The sequence below is a fragment of the Triturus cristatus genome, chromosome 3_1 (genome assembly GCF_964204655.1).
Source record: "Triturus cristatus chromosome 3_1, aTriCri1.1, whole genome shotgun sequence".
In the NCBI taxonomy this organism is placed as follows: Eukaryota; Metazoa; Chordata; class Amphibia; order Caudata; family Salamandridae; genus Triturus; species Triturus cristatus.
The window spans coordinates 826,128,273-826,148,797 of record NC_140583.1 but is presented as its reverse complement, the minus strand read 5'-3'; positions in this window follow the sequence as shown (position 1 = coordinate 826,148,797).

Below are 20,525 nucleotides of genomic sequence, written 5' to 3'. Positions count from 1 at the left end.
GATCTGAAAGAGGACATGTTAACGGTGGACGCACATGTATTTGCGTCTTCATAACTGGAACTGGAGGGAACATACATGTACTTGTGATTTATACATGAAACCGTTGGGGTCCAAGATAGGGGACATAACTGATCATAAAAATCCATATTTCCACATTCCCTCCTTGTCCCCTACTTGCCCGTCAAGAGATATCAATCTTCATCAATCCATTGATCTGTTCATATAACATCATTTGTTCTTCTTTTTTCTTCCGGGATTAATGAAATCTTGGTGGTGGAATACACGATGTGGCACACAGACCACAAATCGCTGGTCCACATTGTAGGCATAAGCAGCAACTGAATAGTATGAGAAAGCCAATACCTAGGAAGGATAGGACCCTCCATCCAAAGGTAGATAATACACTCCAAAACCAACCGGACCAAGTCCAGGTGCCTGGATTCTGGTGTATCTGGCTTACAATCTTATGAAGGCGAGTTATGGCTTTATATACAGATGGCGAATTTTCTGGTATGAAAAATGCAACAGCTTGATTTGATGACCCTACAAGCTCCGCCCCTATCGGCCAGGATAACGTCAAGGACAAGACTATTTTGAAGCACAACAATCCGCATAGCAGACTGCTCTTCTGTTAAATTGCCTAAGGCGGAAATAGTTTCGTTCACTACTGCTTCAAGGGTTCTGGTTAATCTACGTATCAGCTTACTATTGGTAACTGTACCTATATAGGGAAAGAAACCTTTATTGAAATCTGTGTATTTTTCCCATGCTGTTTCAGTGTAATCGACAATTGGGAGATCTCTCTGCTGTCTATTGTGTACTAAATGAGTATTTCTATGATAATCAGGAGGAGCTAGGAAAACAGGTGGTAGGAGGAATGCTATGTAACAGGTACCATCCCAATCTAGAGGTAGGCGTATATATGCGGTCTGGCCACATATAAAGTAGGAATGACGAGAAGCTCTAAATGTAGACTTGCCTTGATCACTGAATTTTATTACAGTGGTGCATTTACTATGGCCCATATGTATGGAGCCATTCTTTCTTATACATAATTCCCCTTTTACTGGGAATACGGACATGGCGGGCAAGATTGGTGTAGCTTCAGATTCAACGTTCAGGATCATGAGGTTAAGTGTAAAATTACCTAATCCATATACTTCATTTTCTAGATCAGTTCCTGTTCTTTTGGGAAGTCCCTCCTTGTTAGGGTAGCAGACTTTAAGCAAAACTAAGTTCAGGTTTCCCCATACCCATTTGTCTTGATAAACTGCGGAATTCGAATCTAGGGAATTAATCAAACTAAACCATGCTCCACAGGAGCCATTGTGTGTGAACGGATAGAGAAAGAGGGGCAAAACTCCCTTATAGTTCTGATAGGGGGGGAGTCGGCCACAGACCCAGCAGTCTGTAGCATTGCTAGTCTGATGTGAATGGTGCAGCATCTGAATAAAGGTATTGTTGCGTAAGGCAAGTTGATATGATAGCTCATAGGATGGCAGATCACTAAATGTGTGCTTTATGGTATCATTAGTGGAGGAGTGTAAAAGTGAGGCAATAGGAGGAAAAATAGCATGTAGTATTAAGCTGATACATATTATCGTGATGCACATCTTGCTCTTTTTTTTTTTTTTATATCAATGTTATTGTCCAAGATCTTATGCAAGCCAGAATACATGTTCAACCGCTTCACCACCTAGTGGACTTAATTGATCAAACGGGTTCTGACTTCTTAGATCAAAGTTTAGCTTTGTGGAAACTTCTGGGGAGTCTCCTCTAGAAAATGGTGTTCAAAATCCAAAATCCAAGTTTAAAGTCTTTTTCCTTTGTAAAAGAGTGGTGAAGGTGCACTTTGACTTTAACGGCCGTCCCCGTGGTCCAGAGCACTGACTTTGGCGCCTTTCATCCAGGAGCGATGGAGTATTCTTTGACCTGGGTGTTGTCAGGGAAGGCGGCAGCAACCTGCGAACAACAAGAGAGTAGTGCAGACATCAAGGAAGCCAGGTAATCTGTCAGCATGTTACTATTAACATCAGTAATCTTTTAGGCATTGGAGTGCCCCACATATTTGGTGGTCTACCAAAGACCACTTCATAGGGAGATAAGCCTGTTCTAGAATGAGCTACCATTCGCATGAAAAAGAGGGCAACCGGCAGGGCTACCATCCAATCTACACCTTTGTCTGCGCAAATTTTTAATGTCTGATTATGTCTTTCTACAAGGCCTGCTGCTTCAGGATGTCGCACACAATGGAATTTCCAGGTATACCCTAACAGAAGGGACACCTGCTTCATTAGTACCAGGACATATTTGTAACCTCTACATCTGTTTATTTGGATATAATCCATTTGGAGCACTTCAAAAGGGTGGTCAGGTGGATGGAATCCACCTTGTTCCATCGGAATGCCTTTACCTGGATTGAATTGGCAACAGATCATACATGTTCTGACCTTTTGTTTCGCTGCTGCACGCAGGTGCTTGTTGAACCATATATTCTGTAAGCTATCTATCATTGCTTTCTCTTCTAAGTGTGCAGGACTATGTGCGGTATTTATAATCACTTGTACCATTGAATCAGGAAGAAACCCTGATCAGTCAGTACCCCTCCTTGTTCCGACCATTTCTTTAATTCGTCCATCGTAGCATGTGTCTGTATGTCTTGTACATCCTTGGAAGGATCCCTAACTGTCATGGCTTTGGACACTTATTGAACCTGTAACTTTGTCATGTCTAGTGGGGTCTGAGCTGTCTGTTTAGCTGTTCGGTCTGCCAGATCATTGCCTTGGGAAATGGTATCTGTGGCTCTAGTATGTGCTTTACATTTTAGGATAGCTATGGCTGTTGGTAAATGTATTGCTTCCAGTAGGGCTTGAATATGGGGGCCATGCTGTATCTTGGCCCCATGAGAGGTCAAGAAACCTCTTTCTCGCCAGAGAATCGGTGTAAATGTTTACTCTCAGGTGCTTAGCTCTTATGCACGCTTGTGTCAGGGCGATGAGCTCTGCTGCTTGTGCTGACAATATGTCTATTCTTTTAGTCTCTATTATTACAGTATCAGTAGTCACTGCATATGCTGCCACTAATTCTCCCGCCCCTGTCCTCATGCATGAGCCGTCAACTTATAGTGTTAGGTCGGGGTCTGGGAGTGCAACGTCTGTCAAGTCTTGTCTTGGTTTAGTCACGGTATGTATTACTTCAACACAGTCGTGTGGTGAAACGCTTTCTGTACTGGAGGGCAAAAGGGTAGCAGGATTCAGTATGTTGCATCGTCTGATCTCTATGTGTGGTTGAAATAACGTTGGCTCATAGCCTGTCAGTCTAGCTACAGTCAGGTGTTGTGTTTGTGTCCGGTTCAAGAGAACCTCTACTGCGTGTGGTACTTGTACTGTCAGAGGGTGGCCCAGCACTATCAAGTCACTTTGTCTTATGGCTAAGGCCGTTGCTGCAACTGATTTTTGGCACGCAGGCAAAGCCTGTGCTACTGGGTCTAATGTACTAGAAAAATAAGCACAGGGCTCGTGTTTTCCTGCATGATCTTGTGTTAGGACAGATAGTGCTGTTCCATCCCGCTCTGTCACAAAAAGCATAAACGATTTGTTGTAATCAGGGTTTGCTAAAACTGGTGCTTGACATAAAGCTCTCTTTAATTCTTTAAATGCCACAGTGTGTTCTTGAGGACTTTAGTCTTTTTGTGTCTTGGGCTGGGAAAAACCAGAAATCAATTGAATACGTTCCGGTGCCCACAACTAATTCCCCTGAAAGATCACAATAAAACATGAGAAAAAGGGGAAAGCACCATACCTATTTCCTCGACTTAATTTCTAAGGGGGCTAATTTCTAAGGGGCTTAATTTCTTAAGGGGCTAGCGGGAAGCGAACCTCCTCAGGGGCCAGCAGAAAGCCAATATTCTCCTCCTTCCCCCCCTTTTTGACAGGAGGAAATCTGAAACAGATTTCACTGCTGTCAAACACTATCAAACCCTGTGTCTTGTCAACACTATTAATCCCTGTGTGTAGCTACTGGGCGTAAGCAAAATTACAGGAGATACACAGCGTATTTGAAACGGCGAGAAATCCTTCAAATTAATGTACAAACCTCATTGTGTTAGCTCATAAGCTGGCCAAATGACATCTCATATGCAAATGTCCCTATTACATGAACCTACACCAACCTGAAGTCAATATTAATGCTAGGAGGCCCTAATAGGAATGCTAAATTACCTAAATATTCGGAAAACCAAGTTCAAGAACAGTTGTTAATGTTGATAATTAATAATTTATCTGCTAAAGAAATCAGTCATTTTGCAATAATTTCCACCTATACAATAAATAGCCTAATTTAAAAACAAGTCAACTTTTGGGGCCACCACTTACAAGAATGAGCTTACTAAAGCAAACTTTAAAAAGGAAATCCTGTCAGATATTTTCTCATTACCCTAAATACCGAGCCTTATTTGTCACTCTGTGGTGGCAGTCCTTATTTAAAACAGGCCTTCAAGAGTTAAGATGCTAGTGCACAGATCATAATTGTTCCTTAATGTCCAATCTGGAAACATATGACCGAGGCTGCCTGTCTATAAGAGAAAGGCAGTCATGTGAAAAATATTTTAGTCTTGCATAATTTTTCCTATTATTTCATTCATCTCCAACACCAATTAGACATACACTGATAACGTGTTGTCTGCTATTTTGACAGCATGATAAAGGTAATATCACGTCTGTGAAATTTAGTAATTGTGAACAAGTTCCAGCCAAGCGCTGTGCAAAGATCGCCGTCGTCACGACTATCTCTGTACTTGCACAGGAGAACTTGGTATTAAACGCTAAACAGACTGGTCAATACAACACAAAAACAAAACATATATAAAATACATATGCCAAGCCATCAGTATACCAAGCACAGAAAGCATAGACAATTGCACTAACATATATAAATGAGCAGCGATGCGCAATTACAGTACCTACAGCTCAGAGGCGAACATTCTGGCCTGCTTAATTTGTCAGGCTTATAATCAATAATTCATTTACCTGCCCTATACACCCCCATCTGAAATCACCGTGTCAAGTCTGACACACAGAATCAGCAATAATAACAAAAACGAAGAACACACGAACCTGTTTGTTTTCTTTTATAAAAACAGAATCAGCAATAATAATCAAAAACGAAGAACACACGAACCTGTTTGTTTTCTTTTATAAAAATGAGCTATGCATCTTCGTCAACACAATGTACCCTAATGTCCCAGACGAAGACGCACCTCTCATCTCTCCTCACAGACTTTTAATCACTGGATCATTTATCCAATGCAACTGGTGGCAGCTTGTGGCCACAATTCAAAAATGTCTGAATTTGAAAATCGTTTTTATATAGGCACATAGCCCTTAAAATTCCAAGCAAGAGCAACATTTTACTTTCTGGCCAGAAGCAATATAGCATTTTCTAAAAAATAAAACAAATCTTCTCCATAGACATTTCCTCGGGGCACTCGTTTTGCACAGAATAGAACAAGGGAATCTTTCTCGACTTACATTTCTCAGCTGCCCTGTCTTATCAGAGAAGCTAAAAATAGCCCCTCAGCGCGGCCTGAGCCTGGGCTGCCAGCCAACTTTTTTCGTTGTTCCGGCTGCAGGCATTACACAGATGCGATGTCAGAGAAGCTTTCTAAGCAGTGCCTCTGTTCTGCTCCTCTCACCGGCCCCCACCTACACTGGCTACAAGGTCAGAATCTGTCTCCGATTTCTGTATCACATACTGCTCTACACAGCCCCCACCTTCTCCTCACTCTGAAGCTGTCAAAGACAAAAAGACTACTCAATTCCATAAAAACTGCAATAATTCGCTCAATTGAAAAATTATTTTTACATACAATTTGCACTCAGGGGGTCATAATCTCACCGACTTGACCCAGCACATTGGCTCACTGGACCACCAAGAACACAAACCTGGATTCTGGAACAATTTTGTAAATTCGAAATACCCACAATTTTTCTCAAGCTAAACTTTTCACTAATTATTTTTTATTAACACTTTGTACATTAGGGGTGTCATCAAATCACAGGTGTTGCTCCTTCTCTAGCTACACCCCTCTCAATTTCCTATTGACAACGTAGTCAAATGTTGGACCATGTAAACACCAGCTATGCGCTGTTCATTTGGTGGGTGGCTCAAGAACCTTTGGGCTACTATATCATTATTATATGTATCGTGGTACTTGCGGTGGCACTCTAACTGGTCTTTCTACTGGGGCCACTCTTGCTAGGTCCTCTGAAAGGACGGGATAAATACCAGCAACGTCAGTATTTCTTTCTCTGTCAGCCTGCGCTCATTTTACCTACTCCAATTACTCCTGTAACATCTGTTCCTTGGCTCTTCCAGACTCCAGTCTACTTCTCTCTGCTTCGTGAAACACTTACTCTGACCTCCTATGTGACTCCTTGCGCCAAAAACTCAATGGCATCCTTCCAAGCTGGTCTACATTTTCTCTTTCATAAGAGCGTTTCGTTGTCCATCTACTTGTTCTGCTTTTACTCGGATACCTTCCTCAACTAACACGTTTTCTCGGGCTTTGTCTGAATCCTCCCTACTTTTCTCTTCTTTTCTGAGCGCTTACTCTGTGCGTCTATGCTATTCTTTACGCCATAATTCAATGGCATCATTATGTTACTGTCTGGCTATCTTTTTCCATAATTCTTCTTCTACTCTCATGATGCAATCTGCATCCCATGTCCCAACTGCGGGCCACCTCTGACTTTCTGGTAAATCCTTGGTGTAGTCCACCCATAAATCAAGAAATAATACGGCATCTAGGCCATGCTTATGATACATAAAGTACCCTGGAGTGTCCCTAGGTTGAATGGGAACAGCTTCTTCGAGTACCCCTTTTTGAGAATTGATTTGATACCTGATTATCGAACACACTTAATACAATAAAACACGATAATGAACAGTCATTCATACCACAATATGTAGGACGTATTAACACATTTAACATTTAACATTTAATGAGCAACAATGATGATGATGATCTAAGAAACTGGTCACTAAACATAATACTCGGCATGAACTGGATTATTCTGAATTTATATACTTGATATACTAGATATACTGCTAAACAGTACAGATACACTGCTAAAACAGTGCAGACCGGATTTGTGTACCCAAACCCGTCTTGACCGGCACAACCTATGTGCACGTCAGAACGCCTCCCCGGCAATGGTACTCACCGGGTAGCTCGGAACGGAAGGCCTCGGAACTGAACTGGACTGGACTGGACCGGACTGGACTCGACTGGACTCGACTCGTGGCCTGGATACTTCGGAACTTCGGAATCTGGTGGGCCTCTGTATACCTCGGACACAGCTCTCTCGCAGGTGGGCTCTGGGTAGGACAATCTGCGTTCCTCACCGCCTCGTATGGATGCCTGGTCGCAGTCTGTCCCCTTCGTTGGCCTGAGGGAGTTGGCGGGAAGACCCGCGACGTGCGCGCTTGAAGTCCATCACGGCTGTGGAAGGGGGCAAAACTGGACCTTCATCTCCGGCGTGTGGGGAAAGAGATTAAACTGTTCGGGCGCCATTATGTGGTAAATAAAATATTACGCTCTATGTATTTCAGAATATCAATAAGATCATGCATAAAGCAAGAGGCTGAGTCTGTGGTATCAGATTCATAAAGGGATTTATTCCAATAACTCGAGTCAAAGGGAGAATATTTCCATCACCAAAATTGGATCTGGAAAGGGGCTCAAAAGTATTCTCAATATTCTCAAAACATTATTCACAGAGTACAGTATATATACATTTCTCAATTGTACGTAAGCAAAAGAGCAAGAGAGAATGAGATAAGAGCATGTGGGCGTGTAAGTAGGCGTGAAGGTGGGCGTCCATGTGGGCGTCCACTTGATGATAATGGGTAATTTGTCATGTGTGGGTGGATACCTGGAGAATCCTGCAATGTCAGCAGAAATATTTGGCAGAGATGCGTGCGCAGTCGCATGACGTGTGATAGACGTGCAACTAGAGGGAGAAAGGGACTTGACATTTAGCTCTACATGTGGAGACAAAAGTCTGGGGTTATGTCAACCTAATCCCAAATCATATCTAACATCCTATGTTTAAAGAACTGTGTTATCCAAAAAGAGAGGTCTCTTAGGATAGAATCTTATTCTATACTGACTATATTGACTGTGAGTGCGTGTACAAGCGTCTAAGTGTCTACACAATATGCGGGGGCAGAAATCGTCCATAGTAACAGGGCTATGAATTACTTGCATAAAGACAGAGAAGCCGGGCCTTTGCTCGGTAGCTGGCAGGATGTTTACTTAAACTACTAGACAGGAATGCATTGGATAGGGACGGAGGAGATAATCACAAGGTGAAATACAGTTCTTGGCAAGCAGCAAGCTGATGTCAGGCACCGTTAGCTGCGCAGAGAATGAGGACAAAGTTCATGGATACAGATGCAGGCTCAGACTGGAGCTCTCAGAGGCAGAAGGCAGGAAAAGGCTTGATGACAGAATCAGGGCCTACTCGCCTGGACTGAAAAATAGCATAAGTGAACCATATAAAGCCAGTGGCCTTTCGTACTTAGGAATGGAATATCCGGCCCATTCATGGCGGATCTGAAAGAGGACATGTTAACGGTGGACGCACATGTATTTGCGTCTTCATAACTGGAACTGGAGGGAACATACATGTACTTGTGATTTATACATGAAACCGTTGGGGTCCAAGATAGGGGACATAACTGATCATAAAAATCCATATTTCCACAGACAGAAAATCGACCAACAAAAATATCGACACGAAAATATCGAAGTCAAAAATACCGAAGTCCAAACTACATAATGGTAAGTACAAAAATATCGGAAAAAATATATATCGTTGTCAAAAATATCGATGTTAAAAATATCGTTTTTTAAAAATGTTTTAATAATAATGTAAAATTAAGTAAATAATACATATAATTAAAAGAAATATAGTTAAAAATATTAAAACATATTTAAAAATAATAACTGATACATATAATGTTAAAATAAATTAAACATATACATATAAATTAATATATATACTTACTCCACATAGTAGAACAGTAGGGAAAGCGTTGGATAGCGTGGGGTAAAAATGACTATTCCCACTCCAGAGAGTGCAACAGTAGGGAAAGCGTTGGATAGCGTAGGGTTAAAAATTACTATTCCCACTCCAGAGAGGGCAACAGTAGGGAAAGCGTTGGATAGCGTAGGGGTAAAAATTATTATTCCCACTCCAGAGAGTGCAAAAGTAGGGAAAGCGCTGGATAGTTAGGGGTAAAAATTACTATTCCCACTCCAGTGAGTGCAACAGTAGGGAAAGCGTTGGCTAGAGTAGGGGTAAAAATTACTATTCCCACTCCAGAGAGTGCAACAGTAGGGAAAGCGTTGGATAGCGTAGGGGTAAAAATTACTATTCCCCCTCAAGTGAGTGCAACAGCAGGGAAAGCGTTGGATAGCGTAGGGGTAAAAACTACTATTCCCACTCCAGAGAGTGCAACAGTAGGGAAAGCGTTGGATAGTATAGGTGTTAAAAATAACATACTTATGAATCAAATACATTTTGTAATTAAATAATGATTTATTAATAAATGAATAATAAATAAAATAAAAACTACAAATATATCACAATTAATAATTACTTTAATAATATTAGATACTTCCCACCCTATTCCCCAATAAACACACAACACACTCTACATACAATTTCACACAATTAATTACATTTTCAATTAATCAATTAATAGAAAATAATTAGCAAATAATAATTAATTAGCAATACATTAATTTTCAATACCAATAAATAATATGTAATAAAAAACAATAACCAATTAATAATTAATTATCAATACCCACATTTTTTTATTAATTACTTAATTAAAATTAAATTACTTCCCACCCTATTCCCCTATAAACCCACAACCCGCTACAGAACTAAAGCACAAACTGTTATTAAAACTAATTAATAATTCCTAAAAACTTTTATTTAATTTACTATCATTAAATTACTTCCCACCCTATTCCCCTATAAACCTACAACCCGCTACGGTACTAAAATGCATAATTTACTTTAAAAAACAAATGACTAATTTCTAAAAAATGTATACCTATATTTAAAAAACAGTACAATACTTAACAAAAAAATATAGAACACATACATATAAAATACATAACACTAATATAAATATCGATATTATTAACATCGAAAATTTTACTATCGATATTACTAACATTGATATTTGCAACATCGATATTTCTTACCTTAAATTCGTTATTCTGGTTGTCGATATTCTTGATGTCGATATTCTGTTCCTACGATATTTAAAATTCGATATAGATGTACTTCGATATTTAAAATTGATATTTTGACTGTTCACTGTTTTTCATTTCCTGTTTAAAAACATTTACTTTTAATAATTACCCATTATTGCAGTGATATAATCTGATGAACAAAGGTAAACATTTCCACATGGTAAAGAAATCCGCTTTTAAAATTTTGAAGAGATTTTGGCATGTTTTATATTATGTTTTTGCTTGATTTACATGCTAACTATTTTCAAGGCTCATTTTGTGCACAGGCTCTAAGAGCCAATACAGATCCTTGTCTCGGCTCTGGCTCAGCTCTCTCCGTTAATTTTCTGGCTCGCCCACCTCTAATGAATAGGTTTCTAAACTTGGCCCTAGGGGTGAAAGGGCACTTTCCATGACATAGTCACTGCCAGCACACGTAAATGCATACCAATGGTGGTGCAGTGTAACCAGCAGGAGCTCTTGATTGCAGTTACAAGATAAAAGGTACTTCTTTCCTGTTGGAGGAAGACTACATTAAAGATATTTCTGGGGGAAAGGATGCAAAGCCCATATCCTCCTAGAAAGTCTCACAAAAACACAGAAGAGGGCCGCTGGAGTATACTTAGTGAATCTGCTATCGTGCATGCTCCAGCGCCCTCTTTAGTGTTTACTGACACTGTGTTTTAAAACACTGGTACATTGCATGCAAGGTCAGCGGGCTGCCAATGAAGGCCTGCTGAGCTGAGTACCATGGAATTAGAGGAATGGACTTTAACACTGGAAACTGGATTAAATAACTTAAATAAGCATCAATTTATCACAGAGCTTTATTGATATCAACACTTTCTAATCGCTTTTGTTGGAGGTGAAATTCTGGGGAAACGGCCTTTACAACTCGGGCTGAGCCACACGTGCCATGTCCACGCAAGTGGAACCATGCTTGCCTTAACCACGCCTATGCCTTAACCAGAAATTTGCAGGGTTTAGGCAGTGCGTGGTCTAGATGCACGGATAGGCGGGCACAGAAAGAGGAAGGATCGGGAGAGGATGCAGTCTGATAAGTGAGGCTGGGGCTGGGTTTTGTGGGTGGGGTAGTTGTTAGGGGTGGGGATGTTTTTAGCGGTGGGGGGGTCGGTTGTTTATAGGGTGGGGGTGTCGAGGTAGCTTTTAAGGGTGGAGATCAGCTTTTAGGGCGGGGGCTGTGGTCAGGGTCGTTTTAGGACATGGTTGGCAGTTTTTAGGGCTCAGGGCGGGGTGGCGGAAAGGACAGATTTCATGGCTGGGGCAGTTTTCAGGCTCAGGACAGGGGGGCTGGGTAGGGGGACGTTTTTAGGACGTGAGGGCGAGTTTTAGGGCTCAATGTGGGAGAATGGACAGTTTCCAGGGCTGGGGCAATTTTAGGGCTCACGGGTGGGTCTGGGGTCGGGGTAATTTTTAGTACGTGGGGCCGGGTTTTAGGGCCCAGGGTGGCGGGGTCAGAGTGGGATCTTTGCCACACATATCCCTTTACCAATCTTGCCTTTACCACGAAATTGCGTGGTAAAGCATGCATGGTAAAGGAATGCATTGTTAAGATGCATTCGTTGTTGGGGCAGTGTGGCAGAGGCACGTGTGGTTTAGCTATGCATGCTTCTGTCATACAACCTTATTTCAGAAGCATTGTTCCCTATCACACAGCAGTTTATATAAAAGGATGCAATCTATTACGAAGTCACCCACCTGAACTCCGGTTTGTTCCTTCTTCAATGCTGCCTGATCCCGACTCCCTCTGAAATCAACCAGAATGGCAAGGAAAGAATTAACTTACCATTCCGCTTGACTCCCGGGGGAAGGGGGGAATGGGAAAGAGAGAGAAGAAGGTAAACACTGGAATCTTGGTGACTGTCCCACGGACTGGATCTGACCACGTGTCTCTCAGGGAATGGGAATGGATCAAACCTCTGGTTCTTTCTTGCAAAGTATTCTGGAACGTTCGCCTATAAGGGATAGACAAATATCAATAAACAAACTTGATTGTTACTACTTTCTCTTTCACATACCAAAAGAAAGAATCCAGATGTTTAAGTCACCTCCTGAATTCAATAACTGCGAATTATTTCTTTAAAACTCTGTATTGTTCTTACAAAAACATAAACAAATAACTATGTTAATTTGGATTACATTGCGTCTGACCAAGGCTTGTCTATTCCAGTAATGCTCTAAGAACAGAACATGCCTAGTAAGTACCAGACTGTTGCTTTAAAATGATTCATGAAATAAACAATAAGTAAATAAAACTAAACACCAAACAACACCAGTCTTTTGCAAGGACACTGTGTTCGTGACAAATTGTTCGTAAGCCTTCTTTCCTTATTACAAAGCATTTTGCATAGCAACGTTAATTGTTCTCTGAAGTCTTTTCATTATCTTGATTGCTTCTGTCTTTCTTGAGAATAAAAAATTAGCTAGCATTCGCGCCAAGAATTTTCAATTCTATTAAGGACACGGAGGCAAGGATTATACTTCTCTTTCTCATTTATTGCTACTCACAGCAGCCAATGAAAACTTATATTATGTAAAACAAACTACATTTCCCATGATGCATGCACCACATCACTTCCTGCAGAGCCCCATAAGAGCCAGCAATACCGGAACCTGTCCTCTTTCTTTGCTCCGAACATTAAAGTCCAATAATATAAACAAAAAGTCCAACAACAGCTTCCAATGTGGAAGAACCAGACCAGCTGGGAGGAACGTCAACTTCAAGCAGGATTACGACTAATCCATCTTCTTTTCGGATCCTGAAAAAAGCAGAGATAGAACAACCCGTAACTTCTGTATAACCAGAATATATATATGCAAACGGGTGGGCAATAATTACAATACTGTAATTTACCCGGGTGGTATAATCCTAGCCTCGTGTCCTTAATAGAATTGAAAATTCTTGGCGCGAATGCTAGCTAATTTTTTATTCTATTACAGGACCAGAGGCTTCGTATTATGCTAGTTTAACGCTGATTAAAAACTACAGAGGATATGTCACCCACCGGTTTATAATAAAACTGTTTAAATGTTGACTCAGAAGACCAATCCGCAGAATGCATGATATCTTGAACATTAGAACCCAACATGAAGGTCTTAGAGGCCATAGCGCCTCGAACAGAATGTGCACCAAAGACCTGAGTTTCAATACCTGCTTCCTGCATAACATTTTCTAACCATCTGGCTATAGTAGCCGCAGTAACAGGTTTGTACGGTTTCTGCAAAGCAATCAATAATTGTACCACACCATCAGGCCTGGTAGGCCTGGTACATTCTTCATAAGCCTTAAGATATTGAACCACACAAAGTTTAGCATTGTCAGGAAAAGCATGATAGTCAACGCTGCGTGACATGGTTTTAGTTCTAGACGAAATATTAAACGAAACTCCCTCCGGAGTAAATACTCTACCTGTAATATCTAGAGCCTTACCATTCAAAGAACGTCTACAAGCCGCCAGACATAGCAACATGGCCCATTTGGCCGATAATTGTTTCCTGGACAACATATTGTTGTTGGGCCATCTGTTAAACAGGGAAAGAACCAGCGAGACATCCCACAAGGAAGAATATAATATTTTGGTTTGGGTGGATTATCTACACTGATACCCTTTAAGAGTTTGCATATTAAGGGATGCATCCCAACACGTTTGCCGTCAATCTGAGAGTGGCCCGCCGAGATGGCTGAACGGAAATTATTAACAGAGCGATACGCTAAACCTTCAGATGCTTTTTCGGACAGGAAGTTTACAATAAAGGGTAATTCTGCCCCCACGGGATCCACATGTTGTCCCATGCACCAACGAACCTAGCACCCCCAGGCTGAAGAATATCGCTTCCTGGTAGAGGGGGCCCACGCTTGATTGATGAAGCCTGAAGCTTGCTCCGAAAAACCTGCCATTTGCCAACGCTGCCGGAAAGTCTCCAGGCCATCAGAGACAGCTGCCATGAGGGTCCTGGAGCATTGTCGAGGACCATGGGATCCTCCTGGGGAAGTCGCAACTCGCCTCCAGCAGTAACGGGAACCAAGGCTGCAACTTCCACAAGGGAGTCACCAATATCACCTCCGCTTTCTGGCGCATCACATGTGTGAACACGCGAGGAATGAGAATGAAGGGTGAAAACGCATAATTCAAAGTCGGGGTCCAATCCTGTGCAAAGGCATCGTCGCTAGAGCCAATGGGTCCGGCCTCCAGCTGAAAAACTTCATAATTTGTCATTCAGTCTTGAGGCAAACAGGTCGATTTCGCAAAGACCCCATTTCTCCTGCAACCACTGAACCACCCGTGGGAGAAGTTGCCAGTCGCTGTAGTCCTTGAGATGGCGTGAGTTCCAATCCGCTACTACATTCGACTGACCCGGAATGTATTCGGCTATGACCGAAATCTGATGACTCAGGCAATAATGCCAAAAGTCCTTCGCTATCTCTACCAGCATTGAGGACCTCGTGCCTCCCAGTTTGTTGATGTACCGTACCGCCGATATGTTGTCCATCCGAAGAAGGATGCAACATGAGACCTGTCTGGGAGATAGGGTCCTGATCGCAAATGACCCTGCAAGGAGTTCTAGACAATTTATGTGTAGATTTAACACTTCCAGGGACCAACGTCCCCCTGTGGAAATATTTCCGCAGAGGCCTCCCCAGCCCCAACGACTGGCGTCGGATTCTATGACCACTTCCAGTAGGGAGCTGAAAATTGCTCTGCCGTTCCACGCTTCCACTTGGGCAAGCCACCACTGTATCTCCTCCCGCACTTCCGGGGAAAGAGGGACTAAGTCCGTGTAGGAAAGACCCTTCGGCAAGTGTTGAATTTTGAGTCGTTGAAGGGCCCTGTAGTGTAGGGGTCCCGGAAATATTGCTTAAATGGACGACGCAAGAAGTCCCACTATCCGGGCAATCACCCTGAGAGAAACCATTTGTTTGGTTAGGAGGGAGCGAAGCTCCTTTTTGATATCCCATAGTTTGGAACGTGGAAGACTGAGCTGGTCCGTCTGAGAGTTTATGACGAACCCCAGAAAATCTATTGTCTGCTTGGGGCACAGAACCGACTTCGGTTCGTTGATCACAAACCCCAGGTTCTGCAAGATACGAATGGTCATGCGCAAATACTGAACCGCTAACGTCGGGGACTGCGCCATGATGAGCATGTTGTCTAGATAGACAATCATGCGAACCCCTTGTTCCCTGAGATAAGCTACTACCGGTTTCAGAACCTTGGTGAAGCACCACGGTGCTGAGGAAAGTCCGAAAGGAAGGACCAAATATTCATACCACCGGTTCCGCCATTGAAATTGAAGGAATCGGCGATGTGGGCGAAATATGGGGATGGACAGATAGGCGTCCTTTAGGTCCAGACGGACCAACCAGTCCCCCTGCCTCAGTAGGTCTGCCAACAGATGGATGCCCTCCATCTTGAAGTGCTTGTAAGTCATGTACTGGTTGAAATCCTTCAAATTGAGTACCAACCTGTAACCACCGCCTTTCTTCTGTACCAGAAAAATATTGCTGCAGAAACCGCGAGGGCCCTCGTCGCAAGGTGCTATCGCGTGTTTCTGCAGCAATCCTTCTATTTCTGAATCTATGAAATCGCACTCTAGTCGGGAAAAAGAAAGCTGTCTGGGCCGATGAACCTGATAAGGAGTCTGGAAGAAATCTAGATGAAACCCCTAAACTGTCTGCAAAACCCGGGCATCCTGCGATAGTTGAACCCAATTGTGATAAAACTGCTGAATACGTCCCCCCAATGGAAGAAGGAATAAGTCTGGAGCGCTCACCTGAAGACTCGGTGTTCTGGAATACTCCCCGATAGGAGCCTTTGTTAAAGCGTCGCTTGTTGAAGCGCTGCCTGGTGTCCCACTCTCCCCTGCCGCGACCGAAGTCTCCTCGCTGAGGACCTTGAGAGAACTGACGGCCAAACAAGCGTCCCCGGCCTCGTCCGGCCCTGTTGAAAACCCCAGCTTGAAACACACATTTGATTCCTGCCTGTGCTTTATCCAGGGTCGTGAAAGTGCCCACGTATTTCGCCACATCTTTGACGAAACGGTCTCCAAAGAGGTTTCCGTCCGCCAATGGCCCAGGCTCTGCCGCCGCCAACTCTGTTAGATTCTTGTCCATGCGCATAAGAATGGACTTTCGGCGCTCTGTGGAAATTGCGCAGTTGGCATTACCTAAGAGGCAGATGGCCCGCTGGGTCCAGCCCGCCAACACATGGGAGTCAATGGTGGTTCCCGATTCCTGCGCCTCCAGAGCCATCTCCAAGATCTTGGCCAAAGGACCGACCACATCAAGAAGCTTGTCTTGACACCCTCGCCAGGCGCGATCTATACCCTTCTTTGGGTCCTTAGCAAACTTTTTAAGGAAAGTTAATAGGCTGGAATCAATTTCAGGCGTTTCGGCCACCTTGTCCGAGAGATCCGGCAGGGACATTCAGACCGCAGTCTGTTGCGCACCTCCTTGTCAAAACTTTTGTGCAAATTTTCGTGCAGGTACGCCGCCACCTCTGGGGCAGGCAGCCAATCAGAGGACCTAGGGTGAACAATGTCCGAGGGGTTAAAGGTAAAGGGAGTAGGGGTGGTCTGTGGAGTTTCCACATTCTTGGCCTTCCTAGTTTTCTTCTTAGGAGGGGAATCGTCTGGGGTGTCAGATTCGGTGGAACCAGGTTCCGAATCGGTATCTTGAACCCTCTCTTTTTCCGTATCCGGGAAGAGTAAGAGGCAGAATGAGGCCAGGGCTTAGGCAGTATGCCTTCTGATGGAACCCCTGCTGGGGTAGTGAAGCCATGATGCTTCGCGAACCTCTCCAATTGCCTGGTAATAGGCTTCAATGCAGTTGCCAATGCCTGCTGCACAGTTCCCGGAACTGCCTTCTTCAGGGCCTTGTTGACCGACTCCTGCACGGAAGCGTCCAGGGCCTCAACAATATTTTCCTCGATGGAAGGTGTACCTATTTCCTCCTCATATAAGGTGTCATCCTCCTCATAGTGCACCCAATTTTCCATGGTGGAGCCAAATTTATAGACGTACTTGCTCATAAGGCAACAGTAAGGAGGAGTAAAAGGGGGGGAGCCAACCCACAGCACAACAGCACAGGTACCTAGCTCCTCAGCAAAAGCTGTGTCCCAATTATTACAGCCCACAGGGCGTAGCAGAGCCAAAAAAGAGCAAGGAAATCCAAGGAGGTGTGCTCCCTTCTGGCCCAGCCAGACGTAAAACAGTGCTCTCCGTGGAAATCCCAGACCAGAATAACCAAAACGAAAGAAAAACGACAGAAAACCGGGCAGTAACGACGTGCGTAGCCCAAATCCTACCAAATATAGCCCATTTGGGCTACACACGTGGGAACGTAACAGAAAGCAAAAGTGACAGGCTTCCAGCGCACGGCTAATGAGGGGAGCCTCTGCGCTTATTTCTGCATTTAATTATACTCCGCCGAAGGCAAAGCGGTACCTTTGTGCCTGTTAGAGGAAGCACTGAACGCGCTGGGTGCACACAGAGCAGCGCGGCCGAGCGCCGCGTCTTCCGAACAAGGAGCGCGATGCACACGCATCGAGCGCCGATCTTGAAAATTCAGGGTCGCTAATGCCGCCAAAGTTGAAAATTCAGGGTCGCTAATGCCGCCAAACGTTGCCGCCCCCAGCGGGAGCCTCACAGCACCAAGGGCGCGCAACCAACACACGTACACGGCTAAGTACAGAAGTCAAACACCAAATAAACATTACACAGCAAAGCGGCTCTAGGCATAAATTAAGCATAAACAATGCGTTGCGAAGCTTGTAATAAAGATATCCATTACATTACATATCAATTAGCGATGTAAAAGGAAGAACGATGTCAGCAACTTAACTTTCTGCGTGAGCAGCAAAGAAAGAGGACAGGTTCCGGTATTGCTGCTCTTATGGTGCTCTGCAGGAAGTGATGTGGTGCATGCATCATGGGAAATGTAGTTTGTTTTACATAATATAAGTTTTCATTGGCTGCTGTGAGTAGCAATAAATGAGAAAGAGAAGCATAATACGAAGCCTCCGGTCCTGTAATAGAATCACAAGCCCTCTGTCCTTAAAAGATTCACTTGCTTTCAAGTTCGATCATTGAGCGTTAATGAGGCTTATTGTCAAAGTGTGTCCTGAATAAGAATAATGTAAGAGCTCTTACCGTGTTCAAGAATGCCAACAAGGGTTACCGTGTATTGCGAAGGGTTGCTTAGCAACCGTTTGTTGACCTGTCCTATCTTTTGCTTATTATCGGAAGTGAGGCGCCGAGGAAGTGGTAGAGGAGCCAGCCGGATCCACTGAACCGAGACGCCTTCGAGGAAGCTGGGATGCTGGTGCCGGATGAGGAACAAGGAGAGGAATCCTGAAGAAGAGTGGGAGCTGATCAGAAGCGGAGTTAGGTGAGTGCTGCTTTCGGGAAGCGATGCGTCGGGGCAAGGTGGGTGTGGTTTAAATAGCTGCAGCGTGTGTAATTGCGAAGGCAGTTTAGAAGTGTTCTGGAACCGCTCTGTATTTACATAGCGCGTGTATTGGCAAGGGGGTTTGCACGTGCGCAGCATGTGTCCTGAAAGGTGTACCAACTGCTACCTTTTTAGTTCAATTCCAAAATGACAAAATACTAAAAAAAACAAGCATTGGCAACTGCACTACTGTACATTGGTGTAGCGTCTTTCAATAGAAGTGTTCAAATATAACTCGAGGTGTATCTTACAATGTGATAACTTATGAACAATATTTGGCAACCCATTAAAACAAGGCAGCTTAAGTAAAAACATAGTTAATCCTCTGAAGCAGGATGTATGTTACCAATAAGCAGTAGGCAGAGGATCTTTTGATATTGAGCTTAGGTTTTCGCAACACAATCAGTCATAACACATATGGTTAGATGAGTTTTACTAACATTTTGCAATGTAATCTTCAGCAGTATTCCCACCCCAATATTTTTGGCACAACCGGGTAATCCACTAATTGACTAGAAAGAGTGGGTGTATATACTTGAATACTATTAGAAGGCCCTGGATGGACAAGATTCCTATCATACCAGAAAAAAGTGCAATTACTCAGTTCCTTTGCAAATAAGAACAAAATGTCTTCAAATAATTACATTGGCCATAGATCAAGATGGTCAACTGATTCAGAATTTCTACAAAGAAGCAAAGAAAAGTTTAGAGAACAGATTTGAAAAAGGCACTAATACTGTGATGACTGGATTGAAAATCTACACTCAACCGCAAAGTGTAGCAGAATCAGTTGATTAATTTGTATCTAAGTTGCAGAAACTTTCCGTCAAGGGTCAAGTTGGAACAATGACAGATGAATAAATATGTGGTCAATTGATAGTACAGTGCAGGAGCACAAAACTGTAGGAAAGGGTATGGGTAGCAAATAATCCACCATTAAAAGATGCAGCAGAGATAGCAAAAATGGTGAAGGAATCAGAATATTGCATGAGGGAATGGAGAATAGAGAAAGTAGAAGTAGTGTAGATATAGGTTGTGTTGATAAAGAAGGTGCAGAAGTAAGTAACTAGTAAGGGTAGCAGTAAGCCAGTAAAAGGAAGAGGTACTTACAAACAAGGTAGCAGGGTTTGCAATTGATGTGTGAGTAATTTTCATAGTTAGAATTGCTATGCCATGTATAGAAAGTGCAGGAAATGTGGCACATGTGTAGAGAAAACCTCAGAAACAATAATGCTGTAGTGTCGGAAGAATCAACAAATGATCAAATATTGATAAGATATAATGTGTTAGTGACAGCAATGAAAGTACAGGCAGATAGTGTAGACCAAAAGCAGAATTTACAATTAAAGGCAAAGTAGACTTAATGGTAGATTCAGGCTCATTGTATACAATTATACAGAGGTGCATGTTTGTAACAGAATGGCAACAGGTACAAAATTTACCAAAAGACATAAATGGAGGAGAATGCAAATGAGAAAAAATAGATAATGTAGGGTATATAGTGACCAAGCTAGCGTTTCAAGAGAGGTAGATAGAGTGAAAGGTGTACATAGCTGAGAGTTGACCACCAATTTTAGGCTGGGGGTATCAGTGCAATCTAAGCATCATAATGAATCCAAGAGCACATAACCAAGTTTTGGCAGCCGAAGGGAGTATGACAACTAGTATTGTCAAAGGGGCTAACCAGGTGTGTGCTAGAAAATCCGGGGTATTGAAATGATATGTGCATAAGTTTGTAGTGAA